Source organism: Canis lupus, chromosome 23 (assembly GCF_003254725.2).
Source record: "Canis lupus dingo isolate Sandy chromosome 23, ASM325472v2, whole genome shotgun sequence".
NCBI classification, from domain to species: Eukaryota; Metazoa; Chordata; class Mammalia; order Carnivora; family Canidae; genus Canis; species Canis lupus.
In genome coordinates this window covers 50305238-50324087 of record NC_064265.1, presented here as the reverse complement: position 1 = coordinate 50324087, position 18850 = coordinate 50305238, and positions in this window count along the sequence as shown.

Below are 18850 nucleotides of genomic sequence, written 5' to 3'. Positions count from 1 at the left end.
TACTTTCAATGAACAATTTATTCATATAAAAGCCAAGTCTACTTACCTCAAATTTCACATGATCCAAGACCTTCCATTTTCATTAACATAATACGTGCAATGAAGTATAAGTATCAATATCTGTTGCTTTCTGTTTTCACAACTATTAGTAATAGTTAATTCCCCAACATTCTTCTGGTAGAAGGATAATGATTTCTGGTTACCACACCAAGAAGGAAACAGTGACTAATGTGACTCAGCACAATGAAAGACCCAAGATTTGAAAACAGAAGCCTTAGCTCTTAGCAATGCTATACTGAGGTTACATGGAGAACACAATGAACTTGCATAAATGGCAGACTGACAATTCCTTATCTGTGAGTGCTAAGTCCAGACTATAATGCTTTCTGACTATATATATAAAAACAACTTATTCTTTAACTCAAAAGGAATTCACATGTGCGTGTATTTATTACATTCATAGTGGAAGAAAAGTCAAACTTATTACTTAAGCACCTGAATTACTATTGTTTTTACACCTAAAATCTATTATTGAAAATTTTGTGTTGATGTTATTAATGGGTCAACCTCTAAAACTAACCTAAAGAAAGATTTCCTATTTTCCTTTGAGGGAGTGCTCCACTCTTGGAATTCTAGAGCAAGAAATGATTTTGGCTGAAATTTATTTACTACAAGTGGGTTTTAAATATGGTGTTGATGGGAAAAGACTGGAAAATGCTGCTAGAGAACATGTTAGAGCAATTAAAGGTAGGGAATTTAATCAGCACAAATTAAGGGTGAATTAATTCAAAGCTCAGAGGTAGGTTCAGAATCAGGCATGAACATGCGTCGATAAATGTGCACATCACATTCATATTTTCATAAAGTGATAGAATATTCACTTTAAGGACCATTTCCAAGTTTTAAAAATATTTCTCCTTTGTAATCTCCTTTTTCTTGAAACCTTTTTTTTTTTTTTTTCACCTTTGATAAGCAGTAAGGTACCTCTGTTTGGGAAAGATGAAAATATAAGGCCTAGCAGAAAATAGCTAAAATATGAATAGCATGGGTTCTAAAATGTTTATACCAGATCACAAGGTATTTTGTTTCAAGATTTTCATTTGTCATCTGCCTAATCATCTGCTGGGCTGTTCTCCTCACAGGATGCATGACAATCAAGTATGCTCTTCAATTCCCTTTCAGTTTTGGACCTGTTGAATAATTCCTACAGTACATAAAGTGCTACTTGATCTAACTGGTTTTGGATCTATACAAAATGATTTCCTCATAGAAGTCCCTGGATCTTTTCTGGATCATTCATTCAGCTGACTTAGTACACATATATCGGGTATGCATGTGCTGGGCACTGGTTATGCAATGATGACTAAGATAGTTTCTACTTTCTGTCAGTTTCTTAAAGTCTGTGAACTGACCGCCCAGATGGCCTCTGGAAGTCTGCTGAAGATTCTCCAGCCCCATCCTAGACCTTCTGAATCCAAATCTCAGAGGGCAAGGGATTCTCCGCTTTGAAGATGTTCCCTAGGTACGGTTGCTTTAAGCGTTCATAGTCTTAAAACCCTTGAGATGTGGGGGGACACTAGGAGGGGAAGGAGACTTCAGGGGTGTGGCCAAGTAGGAAAACAAACACACACAATATGGGTGGTAAGTGCTAAAATAGTGGTATACAGGCAAAGTGCTAAGACTATATAATGAGGACGAGTTAAGCCCAACTATGTATTGTCAGAGGAGAGAATTAGCAGCAACAGATTTCTTGAAGTATTTAAAATTATTATTCTTTAGCATGTTAAGAAACTCCGTTGTTTGTATTTGTAGTACACCTACATTTAATAAGAAGAAAAAAAAAGCCATTTTCTTTTTGAAAAAGTGAATTCCCAATTAAAGATGATGAAAATCATGTTCAGATATCCATCTGAGTTAATAGTATTTCTACTGGTGTGAGTTTATCTTGAGGATATAATTAGGGCATATGCACAGGTTTGGTTACAAAGCTATTCCCTGCAAATAAATTATGTCCAAGTACTCATTTTCATCGAGTTCTGGAATTGGTTCTCTGTGGGACAACTTCCCTGTCCTCACTTACACTATCATGAGACATGCTAGGCCATCCATAGTTTCCTTTTTTGCCACTCAAATTTGTGGCTCTGTAAAGCCAATAGTCAAGACTTTCCTCAGTAACAAAAAATGGAATTTAGGAATTTAATTCATCAGTAGCCCTGGCCAGGTACACTGGGAAGTATCATGTACATAATATAAATTTTCATGTTGACGTCTAAACTTAAAATGGTGGTTTTGGCATACTGGATTATCTTAGCCATTTGCTGAGGAGAGATGGTTTTGATTCCTACCTGCCTTTTCTTTTCTTTTCTTTCTTTTTTTTTTAAGATTTTATTTGTTTATTCATGAGAGACACAGAGAGAGAGGCAGAGACACAGGCAGAGGGAGGAGCAGGCTCCATGCAGGGAGCCTGCTCCCTGGGCTAAAGGCGGCACTAAACCACTTAGCCCCCTGGGCTGCCCGTCCTACCTGCCTTTCATCTGACTCCTCCACTAGGTAGATAGCTCCCAGGCCATAGGATTTCAGGTTGACCTATATGTGACAATTAATTACTTGAGTAGCTTTAAAAATAGACATTTCTAGTCTCTACACAAGACCAGTCAAATCAGAATCTCTCAGGTGGAACTTGCGCATGAGATAGGAACTGTGTCTTATCTTTCCTCCCTAAGTTTGCAGAAGAGCACTTAACATAAGGAGTTAATGACCCCAGCTCATTTATTCATTTGTTCATTTATTCATTCACCACATATTTGGGTATGTGTTCTAGGCACTTCTAAGTGCTAGGGATATAGCAGAGAATAAAATGGTTAACTCTTATCAACATTCTAATGGTAAGAGATAGACAAGTAGTATCAGGTGATGATGAAAGCTGTAAGACTAAGACATGGTAAAGGTATACAGTCACATAATTTATCAAATAAGAACACTTTGAGAATAATTATCTATAATAATGTCAGGACAATGCAGATGAAACCAGGACTGCCCTGAAATATATAGTCACTCTGGCCAAGGTGTTTAAAAAAACTGTGATTAAGGGAATGAGATGCTTTTTAAAAACAATGTGCTGTGCAGGAAAGACATTTCCTAAATGGAAATATTTTAGCAGAAGCTTGAGGAAGATATAGGAGCTAACAGAATATTAGGGGAAGAACATTCCGGGTAAACAGAACAGCATATACAGAGGCTCTGAGGTCGAGGTAAATTTGGCATGTTAGAGGAAAATCACAAAAGCCAGTTTGATTGGAGTGGAATGAACAAAATAGAGTTCTGCTGAAGAGGTCAAAGGAGTGGCCAAATTTCATACCTTTTAGGCCCATGGTAAAGACTTTGGATTCTACCTTGACGTAGAAATTATAATTTACGTTTTAAAAGAATAATTCTGGCTGCTATGTGTAGAAGAACCTTGTAGGGTGGGAAGAGTGAAAGCAGGAAGATTAGTTAATAGTCTAGGGAAGAAAGTATTGTGGCTGGACAAGTGTAACTGTGGCAGTGATGAGATGTGATTAGATTTTGGACACATCTACGGCCATACCACCCTGAACGCACCCGATCTCGTCAGATTCTGGACACATGTTGAGGGTAGAACTGAGAGGATTTGCTGTTGAATTGGGTATGGGGTATGAGGGAAACTGAAGGGCCAGGAATGACCCCTCACTTTGTAGCTTCAGCAGTTAGAAGAATGTAGTTGTCATTCATTGAAATGGTGCAGATTGTGGGAAGCAGGCTTTTGGGAACAAGGGGAAACAATGTAGTTTTGGATACGTGAAGACTGAGATATAATAGATATTCAAGTGGAGATGGTTAGTAGGCAGTTGGATAATGAAGAGGAGAACTGAGAGTAGAAGCTAGCACTGCTTGCTACTGTATCTAAGGATATCCCCATTTCTAAAGCTATAGAGCAAACACATTGGTTCCTTCATTTGACATGAAGGTTAATTAGAAGGGCTTAATAGTCTATCTTTAAAAAAAAAAAAGTATTGGACTGTGTTCTGCATTTGCAGAAGAGGGAGATTTATTTTCACAAAGCTTGGAAGTAAGGTGTTGTCCAGTGGTGGTTCTCCAGGAGAGATAAACTGTAATTCCTATAAACCTAAGCTAATTTACAGTTCCTATTACCCGGTTTTGTCAGTGAAGATCCCATTCAGGGAGGCTGACTGAATAAGAAATTACTTTGAGGCTAAAGAAATGAAACAGTTGACATTTGTATGTTTTATGGGTTTAGAGGGGAAAAATAAGCCAACTCCAAGTCAAGCATAGTAAAATTTGAAAATAAAATATCAGTGAAGGCTCATGCAAGTTTCTAGCAAAGTAAGCATACATCTGCCTTTAAAACAAAAATCCTGTATTATCACTTAGAGTTCCCATTATTTATTGACTTCTTGCCTACAAGCCTCTGAAGAGGCAGCTGTCTTTTATTTTCAAATGCAAAGCAGATGAAAATTTACTCTACCAGGAAAATCTATATTAAGCAAAAGAAAATATTTGCAATATTATTTGCTGTACTATTTTGTCTTCATCACCTGCCTGAAACTCTTATATTTCACTTTCTGAAGAGTTAGCTAAAGTGGAGATCAAGCACCTGAATGACTTGTTCTCAATGATAAGTATGTTTACATTGAAGCCAAGGTAACCCCTTGGTTAAAGTTCTGTGAAGTCACTGAAAAATGTTTCTTTGGTCAAAAATAATGCTCTTTTGAAATGAAATCAATGAGACCATAAGAAAAATGGAAACTGAAACTTTTTTTTAAAAAAAATCAGACTTCCAAGTTAAAAGCCAGGAAATTTTAGCTACATCACCAAAACCCTAGGTGCAGTCCTGGTGGTGGAAATAAATGGGCTAATTGCATAGATGAGTGGCCCAGAAAAGGACTTGTTGATCATTTTTATTCATTCCTCTATTTTATTGAATACTTGCTATAAGTAGTTGCTGGGCATGCAATGGTTAGCAAAATGGGCAGGATCCCTGCCTTCATTTAGCATCCTTCCAGATGCTAAAACAATTTTTACTCAAATCAACATATAATCACACACTTCAGTGAGTGCTTTGGTGAAGAAGAGCAGGGTGCCATGACAGAGACCAACCTAGTCTGAGGGAACAAGGAAGACCTTCTTTGGTGAAGAAACATTTGGCTGAACTCTGATGATTAAGCATTAACTAGATCAGAGGGAGATGGGTGGGAGCAATTAACAATGATCAAGGGATGGGAACCACATGTGCAAAGCCAGAATTGTGAAGGTGTGGCATGCAGAAAAAAAACAGTGAGTGGGTCTGGAAAGTAGAAAGTGAGAGGAACAATGGCTGGAGATGATTTGGGGATGTAGACCTTCAGGCCTAATTAAGGATTCTGAAGACAAATAGGCAGGGAAGCCTGACTGGCTCAATTGGTGGAGCGTGTGACTCTTGATCTTGGGATTGTGAATCTATGGAAAAAAAAAAAAAGGAAAGAAAGAAAAATAGGCAGTCATTGAAACTGTTTTAATTAGGAAAATGACATGACTATATTTTTACTTTTAAAAGTCAACTCTGAGGTAAGGGGAACTTTCACTTCCAGTAGTAGATTAGGTAATTCAGGCTCATATTCTTACTGAGAAAACCCACAAAAGTTGAACAAAATATTTTTAAAATCGTTCTAGGAGCTAACATGAAGAATGAAGGTAACAAGATCTGAGAGAAGGAAACCCAGAGAGGTGAGCAAAACATTTAGAGCCATTTATCCCAAAGAGGGGGCTAAGACGCTGAATAGAACTTTTAAGACTAAGAGGGCAAGAAGTATAAAAGTTGAAGTTTGAGGAAGATCAAGGGGAGTGATAACAGGCTATAAGTTGGGACCAGAAATAGACTCGGCCCTCCCAGCTTCAAATCCTCTCAGGTCCTCCAATTGGATTAAGGTGATCTAGGATTGCTAGTGGCCTTAACCTTTTGCCAGAAGCAAATATAAATCCTCCTTGGAGAAAGATAATATTATTCTAGGCCTCAAACTACTTTTACAGTTATCTAAATGCAATATCTGACACTCAATTAAAAATAACCAGATAAGCATTCCCAAACTGATGGGAAATGTCAAAGGACACAAGCCAGATTAAAGGTTCTCCTGCTGGCCCAAATAGGACAATTTGAATGATAAAAATAAGGATGGCAATTCATTATAACATACTGAATGATAAAGAATCCATGAGTTGATAAAAATACTCAAAGGGCAAAGGTACAAGAAGGGAGGGAAAACTCATTTTTACAGAGGAATGCCAGTGAATAAATGTAGTTGGATTGATAACATTAAAACATCATTTTGTGGGGTGCTTGGGTGGCTCAGTTAGTCAAGCACCCAAGTCTTGATTTTGGCTCAGGTCATGATCTCATGGTCCTCACATCAGGCTCTATGCTCAGTGGGAAGTTTGTTTGAGATCCTTTCTCTGCCTCCCACCTGCCCCCACTCATGCACTCTCTCTTAATAAATCTTTTTTAAAAATCATTTTGTAACCACCAAAATATTAATTGATAAGAAAATAATTATTAATGGATAGTAACACCACTGACCACTCATCATGGGTGAGCGATTAGAAAATAGCGTGTTCACATAGTTTCCAAATATCTCCTTATACACTATTAATAACAAAAGGAAAGAGGTGATCTGACAATAGAGAAATCTGACACAAAACACCTTAACCAAATGGTCACGCTTAAAATGACCATTAACAGACATTTTACACCTTCTGATATGGTGAACAGAGGAGGAAAAACCATCATCCATGTAGTGTTCTTTAAAATACATGTGGGTATATATGTTTTTGAATATAGCAAGCTTCTACTGAAGTGTGATTGCAGATAAGGCATGTTTTAAGGAGCTATTTTATTGGTCAAGATTAAAGTAACAATATTTCAAAGATTTTTTTCAAATGCCTACCTGGTCCTCCAAGACTCTAGCACTCTCCTGTATAAACTATTATCAGCAGAAACAGTTGTAAGTCTGAAAGCAGTGCTTTAATTAAGACAGTTTGGTTTGGAAATCTTTAGGAAATTTTGCCCACTGAGCTATGTATAGGTCAATTCACTTCAACAAAATATCAGAGTCTATTATGCCTTGGGAACTGGATGGGCACTGGGCACACATCTTCACAGAGCTTTGCTAAAAGGCAAATCTTCCCCTGGGAGATGTGTCTTTTTAAGCTGATGGTAGTCATTTCGATTTTAGTTTAAGGATTTTGAGTCTTGAGAGTAGATTTGGATTGGGATAGAGAACATGAGGGCATTTAAGCACCCAACAAGTAAAAAGACGGACTGTCCTGGAAATAACCAAGTGAAGAAATGGATGATGAATTTCAGTCATTCTTAAGAAAGTATGAGAGGGTCAAGGGATTTGGTTGTAAAGTTATTTGTTTTTGTTTTGTTTTTGTTTGTTTTTTGTTGTTTTTTGCAAAGAAGAGGATCAGTTGGTTACTTGTTGACTGGTTAAGGAGAGAGAGCAAAGAATAAAATGAAGAGAAGAACATTATAGAAATTTCACAATAACATACCATAGCTACCTGATTTCTGTCTGGGGAGTAGGAGTCGGGCAGGTGGAAGAAACAAGTTCTAGAACACTGATTTTTAATATAAGCATGAGAGAACAATCAGACAAATCCAAATAGTGGGACATTTTATAGAACACTTCAAAAAAGTATCAATATCATGAGAGAAAAAAGGAAAAAAAGCAGTGGAACTATTCTAGATTAAAGGGAATTCCTGATCTTTATGTAGATTCTGGATATTAGTAAAACATTATAAAGGATATCATTCAGATAATTGGGGATATTTGAATATGTACTGAATATTAGACATTATGGTATCAATGTTTGTTTTTTTGAGAGCGAGAGAGGTATTGTGATTATGTAGAAGAATGTCCCTGTTCTTTTTTTATATATATATAAAGATTTTATCTATTTATTCATGAGAGACAGAGAGAGGCAGAGACACAGGCAGAGAGAGAAGCAGGCTCCATGTAGGGAGCGTGATGTGGGACTCTGTCTCAGGACTCATCATGGGTCAACGATTAGAAAATACTGACACTGCTCAGCCGAAGGCGGAGGCCCAACCGCTGAGCTACCCAAGTGTCCTAAATGTCCCTGTTCTTAAGAGAAAGATACATGTTGAACTATTTAGAGGGTGAAGCATCATGATAACTATACAGTCTTTTCAAACGGTTCAGGGGAAAAAAAAAAATATATATATATATATATTTATATATAGTCCTCACTTTGCATTGTAGTGCAGCACTCAAATGACCATGTAAAGTGAAATTGTGCAAAATTATTTTCATAATCAGTGAGAGAAATTACCATTGTTCCATGACCTTTAAACATTTTTGTCAAAACATTATGGTCAGTTATAAATGTAGGGAAATAAAAAAAATAGTAAAAGTAATTTTTATTTGGTACACTAGAATGTAAAACATTAGAGAAATTAAGGATTGAAGTATTATATTTCTTTCTGAAAAACTTAAAATAGTTTGTATGGTTCCTCCGATCGTATAACTCTTACAGTGAAGCATCTTCTCTGTACCTTTGCAAATTGTCATACTCCTAAGTTTGGATCAGCTTGAATCATTATCATTTTCATTTACAATGTTGTGAAATCTTCAAAAGTTCTTTTATTTATTTATTTTTTCAAAAGTTCTTTTAATGTGAAGTTTCTGCCAATGTCACTTCCTCGTAGACATTTTTTATCTTTTCATCACAACCACTTTCCTCCTTAATCTTGGTAACTCTGCATTTAGTAAGTTTCTCTGGCTGCATATCTGGAGTGTTTCTAATGGTAGCAGTGTCAGTATTCCCAGTTATCTCTTCTGTAACTCTATTTGTGTTTGATTCAAATTTCACTTTCATTGTTACCACTTTTCTTACCTACACTTTCATTTCCTTTGACCAATTTTCTCTTTCAAATATTATTTTTATAAAGTGTCATATGAGACTCCATTGGTTAACTGTCCAACTCTTGATTTCAGCTCAGGTCATGATCTTGAGGTCATGTGATGGAGCTCCCCCATTGACTGTGCACTCAATGCAGAGTCTTCTTGAGATTCTCTCCCTCTCTTTCTGCCCCCCTCTATGAAATAAATAAATCTTTTTTAAAAAGTGTCATGAGAGTTGATCACTGGGAGAAAAGGAGGCAACACAATTGTATGCTTTGTTATGCTTGAACTGAATAACATGTGCGGTGACCAGTCATTGACAAATTTTGAAAGAAGTGTTATGATTGGACACTGTTACTAATCATGATGGGCTTTTGTTAATTATAGGGTGATTTGAAGATTGATGCTCTGGCAGTGAAGTTGTATTTATACAATTATAATTAGCATACTATGGCAATAGAAATTTGAATCATGCCATGTGTAACTGCCTGTGTATGTGTTTGTATACCAAGATATGTGTGTGGATCTCCATATAGAGATGCCCATTGTACTTATTCTTGCAGCTTTTCTGTAAGTTTTAAACTTACCATAATAAAAGTTGGAGGGAGAAAGGAAACACGTCATGAGGAGACAAGACAATAAAAAACCTATAGAAACAACAGACAATAAAAACAGACCAACAGAAAGTGAGCACTAGGGTAGGGGATTAAAGGTTGAGTATAGTGGGGAACACATGAAATGTCCCTTATAGACAGAAAGAGAGCCAGTTGGCCAAAGAAATATAATAGAATTGTTGGCAGTGTTGTGTTGAGGGCTAAGAGATAGTGACCTGGAAATTATAGTCATATCAACTAGCCCTTTTGTGTTTCTCAGTTGTGGTGCACAGTTGCCTGGGTGCAGGTGTGGAGGATATGAGCTTTTGAGTTTATCCAAGATTGAAATTTTTCCAGACTGATGTTATGAAATGATAGAGACAAAGGAAATTATGGTATCGGCAAGAGAATTACTGAAAGTATAATAGACTGTAAAATCTAACCGGGCAGTGAGGGAAGCAGGAGATTGCTAGTGATGAGAGAAAGTAAAGGGGACCATGAATCAGAGAAGGGTCCCCTTAAGGTCACATAATGGTCCTAGGGAGAATTGTTTAACAAGCAAACTGGCCATTTTCTAAATTAGGGAGCAGTGTTCTGTGTAAACAGGATGTTTAATTGGAGCTCTTTCTGTTTTAGTTTTGGCTGAGGCCCTAAAGACTGAGAAGAAAACAATAGGTGCCATAATGAGGCGTTATATTGCCTCTGTGGGACCTGCAAAGAGATGGTCAGACTGGTCTTATGACCCTTAATCCATCACTCACCTGGAGTGTGTGCAAGCACTGGAATTGAAAAACTGAAAGCCAAGTGTTCTTTGGAGAATTTTTGGAGTACCTTGGTTTTTACTTCCACTTTCTCCTAGGTGAAGGCATTGGTGCTCCTCTCTCAAATGACATGAGAGAGATACTTTAAGGAAGCCATTTGAAGAGCTTCTATTGTGCCTCCTTGAGTTTGAAGAGCGTAAGGGCTGGTAAGAGAAGCTCTGACCAAGTTAGGGTGGGTGAGGGGAATGGTGTGGTGGTAGGGGTCACGTAAGGGTGTATGGGAGCAAGCTCATATCCACCAGCAGCTAGGCAAGGGTTGGTGAGTATTTCTCCCGGCCTAAATGCAGGCCTATGGGAGGAACCAGTCTGGAGCTATCCCAGATCCCATGACTAGCTTGAGGGAGTAGGCACCAGATGGCCAGGTGCTGAGGAAGAAATTGTAGGAAGCCAGTAGAAGGTGAAAGACATTGCGTCCATCACGGGAGCTTACTGGAGTGTTCCAAGTGGGAAATAACTCCTCAAAACTCACAGAAATGCCCATCAAAGGAAAGAGTAAGCACCAAGGTTCTGCTGTCCCGAAGGCCACCATGGTGGACTGTATCTGTGACAACCAAGTGAAACCTTGACAGCCTCTTCTCTTGATCCAATCCCAGAGGATACAGAGGCAGCTGAACTGGGGGGAGGATGGAGAGGAAAGAGAAACAACCCTAAGTACTCCTCTCCCCCTGCTTACCAGTGAGTGACAATAACAAGACGAGGAGAGGAGCTTTAGCTTTGAACGTAGCTCAAATTCTATTGAACATTTGAATGATCGCACTGAGACTGATCTTGTGACCAAGAGTTCCAAGAAGAAATTTTATGACCTGAAAGCCAGAAAAGTTAATGGTCTGCTCTAGTAACAAAAAACAACCAACCAACCCCCCCCCCCACCCACCCAAGAACTAGCTTAGAAAGGGGGTTGAAAGGGCAATTGGGAGCAAAAAAAGAACTCACCTTATAATTCTGCCCTTTAGAGTTGCAGCTCATTCTGGGTAATACTGATTACCCCAGATTAGTGAGATAATGTTGGCAAGGTCCAGAGTGTGGCTGTGGGAGTGGCAGGATGTGATGGAGTGGAATAGAAGGTCATTGAGGGCGAAGGAGGTCAAGAAATAAGAGAGCTAGTATTAGATGAGTCACCTTTGTGGATGGCAAATATGGGAGTAGAAAGACTACATGCCATGTGCCCAAGGACATTCATACTCAAACTTCAGAGTTTATTAGAATCACCTAGAGAGCCATTAAAAGATACAGAGACAGGCCTGTTGAAGTAGGATAGGACCTGGGCTTCTATATATTTTTACCAAGTTCTCAGGTGGTCTGGAATATACAACAGAGTTTGAGAACTCCTGCCCAATATTTAGTGGACAGAACTAATTGGTCAGTATATAACAGTATCTACCAGAAAAAAGGAAGAGAGGGTAGTTTATCCAAATAGCAGGGGCCCCTAGGACGCAATTTTTTGTTATAAAGGGGTAAGGACATAGAGGTCTGGAAACAGTAATGGGGATAAGTAGCCTCCTAACCCATTACCCATAACTACCGCTTTTCTTTCCTGCCTCCTTCTTTCCTTCCCTCCCACTCTCTTGTGAAAAGTTATAAGTGTCAAGTGTTGACTTGTGTCTCCTAAAAAAATATGTTACAGTCCTAATCTCTAGTACCTTAGGATGTAAACTTATTTGGAAATAGTGTTACAAAAACTTGGAAATAGATGTAATTAGTTAAGATAAAGTCATGCTAGAGTAGGGTAGGCCTCTAATCAAATATAATTGGTGTTCTTAAAAAAAAGAAAAAAGATGGTCATCTGAAGACCTAGAGAATGCCATGTAAGGATGTAAGCAGAGATTAGTATTACACAGCTATAAACCAAGGAATGCAAAAGGTTTCTGGACAACTAGAAAGAGGCAAAGAAGGATTCCCTTACAAGTTTCAGAAGAAGCAAGGCCATGGTGACACCTTGATTTTGGGCTCCTGGCCTCCAGAACTGGGAGACAATACATTTCTGTTGTTTTAAGCCACCTATTTATGACACACTGTTATGGCAGCCCTAGGAATCTAATATAACAAAACATTTATTTTTTGGTATATACTATAAATCATCTCTTACATTCTGCCCATGTTGTATCCCTGTCCCCTTTCCATTGAACTTACAGTCTCAGGACACAGAGAAACCATATGTAAGTCAATGGATGTCACTAGAACAAGAACAAGGTTACTGCTTCTCCACATATTTAAGCTGAAACACAATATACTTTGTGTTTTTGTTGGAGTGGTGTGGCCACACACTGGCTTCTGCAGTTATCATTGACAAATGAATCAATTCATATAAGATGGGAACTTATTTACATAGGTGCATATTAAAGTTTTTGAAAAGAGGAAAAGAAGCCTATAAGATACACGTACATGCTACCCTCACAAGAAAACATTCCCATAAGGAATTATGAGTCTTCATCAAAGTACTGAAGAAATTTTTCAGCAGTCATATGTAATGGGTTCTACTTTCAAAATCCCCTCCTCCTCCTATGAGCTTCATGGCTCTTCTCCCTTTCCCAATATTGAAAGAATGGCCCAGATGTCACACTAACTGACCTCAGGAGAAACTAAGCTCATTTATTTAGCAAAGGCTGCAGAAACCAGCAGACGGAACATGCCACTCACAGCAGGAACTAAGAGAGGCAACATATCTCAGTAAGCTTTCTACAACTTCCCACGGTCCTATGAGGGCGCAGCTGCCCTCTGATATGTCAGTTCAAGGTATACCTTGCAGCCCAGAAATGCTACCTCTAGAAATTTAGTTTACAGAAAAACCTCGAGGGGCCAAGTAAAGGACTAAGGTGGCTTGTTGTAGATCTTAGAGATTAGAGTTGTTACCAGCTGTGCTGAGTAGTCCAAGATGAATGTTTGGAAGAGGAATTATGTGCTGAATTTTTTACATCATACCTTGAACATGGACAGGGTTTGTTAAAAGGGAATCTGGGCTAGTGATTCTTGTCCAAGCTTTGCACATACATGGTTTCAAAACTCTCTCTCCAGTCAATTGTGCCTTCTGCAAGGCATTTTCACTTGGATACTCTGCAGCTACCGGAAGCTCAGCATCCCTAAAAATTTAGTTTGTCTCAGCCCCATCTGCCTCCCTTAAATCTGTCTCTCTTGAATTTCCTTTTTGCATGTTCTCCTAAACTCCCCCAAAAGTTATTTGTTTGTACTGTCTCAAACTCACCTGTTCCCATTTCACCTGCTGTCCAGTCTATCTTCAGCATCCTTCACATTCCTGAAACTGCCTGCTTAAGGCCTCCAGTGACCCTGATGGCATCCAGTCTGATAGTCACTTTACTCTCCCCCTGCTCACTTCTCAGTAGCATCGAGCTGCGTAATTCTCAGCTGACTGTTCTTTTCTCTTGATCTCTGGTACATTACACATTCTGGTATCCTTTCTACTTCCTTTCCCTGTTCCTCTCTATCTCCTTACATTTTCCTTTGGAATCTCTAAAATACAGAGTTCCTGTAATACATATTTAAATATCATCAATATATGCTGATCAACCATATATATCTAATAGGCTCCAGACTTGTAATTACTAACTTGACATCTCTCTCAATGTCTTTCAGACATTTCAAACATAATACAGCCACAACCAAACTCTTGATTCCCTTTCAAGACTTCCCATCTCAACCTGTTCTTTCCCAATCTTGCAACTCAGTAAAGGGGGCATTCCATTTCATGCAATTGTCCAAGCCAGAAACTTCTCCCTTTCCCTTATCTCCTGCATCTGGTCCATCTGTAAACCCTATGGTTCCTACTTTCACAATAAATCTCAAACATACTTCTCTTCATCCCCCTTCTGCCACTTTGGTCTAAGCCAATACTTGGTCTCCAAACTCATTTCTCCGACATACTTCTTACCACCCTTTCCCCAGCCCTACTCTCAGAACAGTCAGAGAGTAAACTCTTAAGAGCTTCTTACTATAACCTACAAGGCCATGCATAATTTGGCTTTTGCCAGCCTCTCCAAGCTCATCTCATTCTGTGCTCTCCTGCTTCCACAGAACCTAAATCTGCTGTCCTTTTGGTGCCTCAGACCAGCCTAGCTCTTCCGGCCTCATGCCTTTTGCATAAACTGTTCCCTTCCCTTGAGCACTCTACAAATTCCTTTAATGTGTGTTCCCATCACCTGATTACACTTCACACTAGTTTCAGGGATTGACACACAGTAGGCTCTTGGTAAGTGTTTGCTGAAATAGGGCAACACATGGACCTGACCAGAATATTCCTCCAACGACCCATTGGTCAGTGACTAGGACAAGGTGAAACCACCTACTCTGTACCAGAAAACACCTGTTTAGAAAAACAGTGAAGTTCAGAGACATCTAAGACTGGTCCTCCTTTTCCTTAGGGCTTCTATCATCTCATTGGGCAAGTAGTAAAGTAACCCAAGTATTGAAAGAATATTTAGCTAGTGTGAGACCATTTAAATGTCTTCAGAAAATGGTAGGGTATAAATCACAAATAATAAATACTCACATAGGCAGCAACAGTATAGAAAGATGACTACTTACCGAATAATTAGTATAGGCTCCCGGTTCCCATCATTTTAATCACCAAGGATTTGTTTCATTATCCTTTTCCTATAAGGACCTCATATTTATTTTAAAAAATCTCTCTAGTAAACTATATTTATCATGTAATAATTTACTTCTCCATTCCTACTTAGAAACATATAACCCCTAATTAATCAGCATGCTATGAAAATTGGAAGCCAAAAGTAGGACCAGGAAGCTCTGTCTTAGTATTGACAGAATTTTTACTGGGCTCTTTGAAATATTTAAAATATCTTGCAAACTCCCACCTGTTCTTCTATTCAAAGCCTTAGCCTATGTAAAGAAAATAATACATATGGTTCATTTAGCTCTTTTCTTAAAAAAAAAAAAAAAAAAAAAGAACTGCCTGTGGCTCTTTGCTGATTAGTAACTGTAAAGTGAAATATATTCCTTGGGGGAGAGGAACTCTTATCATTGTGGTATTTTGATAATAAGGTAATGGAAGTTTAGCTAGTCTACCAGAGCCAAAATACACAGCAAGCCGCAGAGCGCTGCTCGACGTCAGTGCAGATGCCACTGTGGAATCTAACACGCCTCCTCTTTTCTCCAGTGGTTACCATGCAGCAGTAGAGAGAGAAATGAGGAAAAAAATGAATAAAACTTTCCTTTTGAGTGAAACTATTGGGTATCTTTTTATTCTGTCTTTATGGTAGGAAGTATTACTACATACTAGTCTAAACTAATCTAACCACTAAAAACTTCTTCCTCTGTACTTGTTATGGGGTTTTAATCATTTTAGACATCTTTAGTTTTTTTTTTTTTTTAATATTTATTTATTCATGAGAGACACAGAGAGGGGGAGAGAGAGGCAGAGACACAGACAGAGGAAGAAGCAGGCTCCATGCAGGGAGCCCAATGTGAGACCTGATCCGGGGTCTCCAGGATCACACCCCGGGCTGAAGGCAGCGCTAAACCACTAAGCCACCGAGGCTGCCCGACATCTTTAGTTCTTAAGTAATTTCCACCAAGGGAAGGAGGAACATGTGAAAGTTTTATAGCCATAAAATGAACACTCATTCACGTGCTTGAAGGGTTTGAAATAAACTGATGATAGTTTTCAAGCTGTCACTTTGAGAACATTTCCTAAAAACTGACCGTATCCACAAAATTGTTATTTTTATTAGAAGTATTGCAGATATGCAAGCAAATCATGTTATATAAGTCCTAAAGAAGAATGTTATTGAGCAACTTAACACCGGAACTCAAGATACTTCAATTCATAATTTTACTAACAGGTGCTGAATCTCCCATATTTTTATAGCTTTAGTGTGGGAAGTAAGCTGTAGCTTAGTTGGTGGAAATTTTATCTTACTAGACAAATGCTTGATATATCGAGACTTTTTGGTTATTAATGTACCTCATGGTAGATCCAAATTTTCACTTTTTCTGTCAAGATGTTCACAATATCCTCATCTTAAGACCTTAAAGAACACTACAAATGAATGTCTTCCTCCACATTTAAGCCACAGACAAAAAAGCTATAGTGATTCTTCTGAGGTTATACATAGCCTCTGCAGAGCTGAAATCTAAAGCTGTAGGTTCTTTTTCATTAGGTATATAAACATTTTTCTTTTATTATGGTAAAATATAAATAATATAAAATATGCCATTTTAACCATATTTCAGTGGCATTAACTACATTCACAATGTTGTGCAACCATCGTCAAAACTTTTCTATCACCCCAAAGAGAAACACAGTATTTATTCACAGTTCATCCACTAAAAATATATATATATTTATCAAATACCCACTATGTATATCATCCTGTGCTTGATATAGGAGATGAACAGTGAACAAGATGTAATGAAGAACAGTGAACAACACAGAGTGCCCTATTTTCAAATATTTGTACCTTTCTGTGAATGGTCAGGTGACCAATAAAAATCACAGTAATAATATTAATACTTGCCATTTGATCTAAGAACTTTATGTGTGTTGACTCATTTAATCCCAACAACAATTCTGTGAAGTAGGTGCTGTTACTATCCTATTGCCGTAGATGATAAAACTGAGAGGCAAAGGGAGATTAAGTAAATTGTCCAAGGTTGCACAGCTAATAAGAATGTCCAAGAATTGGTTGATTTCTAACCCAAGCTGATAGGTTCAGAGTGTGTGCCCTTAGAGCACTATCTGTAACTTTTTTAAGGAGATAAATTTCCATAAAATGCACCCAATTTAAGCTATGGTTTAATGAGGTGTTTTTTTTTTTTTTTTTAAGATTTTATTTATTTGAGAGTAAAAGATAGAGAGCAGGCACATGCCTGGGGGAGAGGCAGAAGGAGAAGGAGAAGCAGACTCCCCACTGAGCAGGGAGCCTGATTCAGGGCTCAATCCCAGGACCCCTGATCTCAGGATCCTGGGATCATCACCTGAGACGAAGGCAGATGCTTAACCAGCTGAGCTACCCAGGCACCCTGGTTTAAAGCGTTTTAATAAGTAAATACAACCATTGTACAACCACAGTCAGGAAACAAATTTTCATCACCTTAAGATGTTGTAAGGTACCCATTTTCAGTTCAGGTCCCTGACCCATGACTCCTAATCTTAAGCACCCCTAATGTGCTTTCTGTAACTATAGATTAGATTTTGCCTTTCTAGAATTACATATAGTTAGAATCATATACATGTACTCTTTTATGTCTAGTGTCTTTTGACCATTGATACTGTGGCATGTGTTAGTAGTTCCTTTAAATAGCTGAGTAATATTCTATCATATGGGTATCTTGTGATTTATCAACTTATCTGTTGACAGACATTTGGGTTGTTTGCACCTTTGAATTATATGAATAAAGCTGTTGCAAACATTCATGTACGGGTATATAGTGATACAAGTTTTCATTTGTTTTGGTTAAATAACTGAGTGCGATGCATAGGTTGTATGGTAAGTGCCTATTTAATTTTTTAAGAAACTGCCTAATTATTTTTCAAAAAAATTGTAGCATTTCATGTTCCCACCAGCAGTGTATGACCGCCCTAGTTGCTCCATGTCCCTGCCAACAATTGGTATTTCAGTCTTTTTAATTTTAGCCTTTCTAATGGATATGTAGTAGTGATCCACTGTGGTTCTACTTTACACTTCCCTAGAGACTAGTGATATGGAGTATCTTTTCATGTGTCTACTGGCCATTTATGTATCTTCATTTGTCAAGTATCTGTTCAGATCATTTGCTCCTCGTTTCATTGGATTGTTTTTATCTTCATACTATTGAGTTATAGGACTTCTTTATATATCTTGGATACCTGTCTTTTGTGAAATGTGCATTTTGTAAATATTTTCTTCCAATTTCTGGCTTGTCTGTTTATTTCTTTGATATTATCTCAGAGCAGAGGGTTTTTTATTTCTATGAAGTTCAGTTGATCACTTTTTATCATTTTCCCTTATTTTTAAGAAACTTTGCTTATCCCAGATTTAAAGATTTTCTTCCATATTTTCTTACACACTCTTTTACAATTAAGTATGATGTTAATTGCAGGCTTTTGTAGATGTCCCCATCTACAGCTTTAGGAAGTTCCCTTCTCATGAATTGCTGACAGATTTTATTATAAATGAAATACTTAGCAATGTCTCTTATCTATTGAGATGATCATATTATGTTTTCCTTTATCCTGTTAATATGGTGAATTACATTGGTCAGTTTTTGAGGTTGATTTGAAATTTATTTTCTGGGGATAAACTCACTGAATCATGATATAGTATAATTTTTAACACTGTTGGATTCAATTTGCTAATATTTTGCTAAGGATCTTTGCATGAACATTCATGAATGATATTGGTCAATGGTTTTCTTAGATCTTTAACAAGTTTTGATATTAGTGATGCTGGCTTCATAAAATGAGTGGATATATATTCCTTCCTCCCCTCTATTTTTTGAAGGAGTTTATCTAGAATTGATTATATTGTTCCTTAAATATTTGATG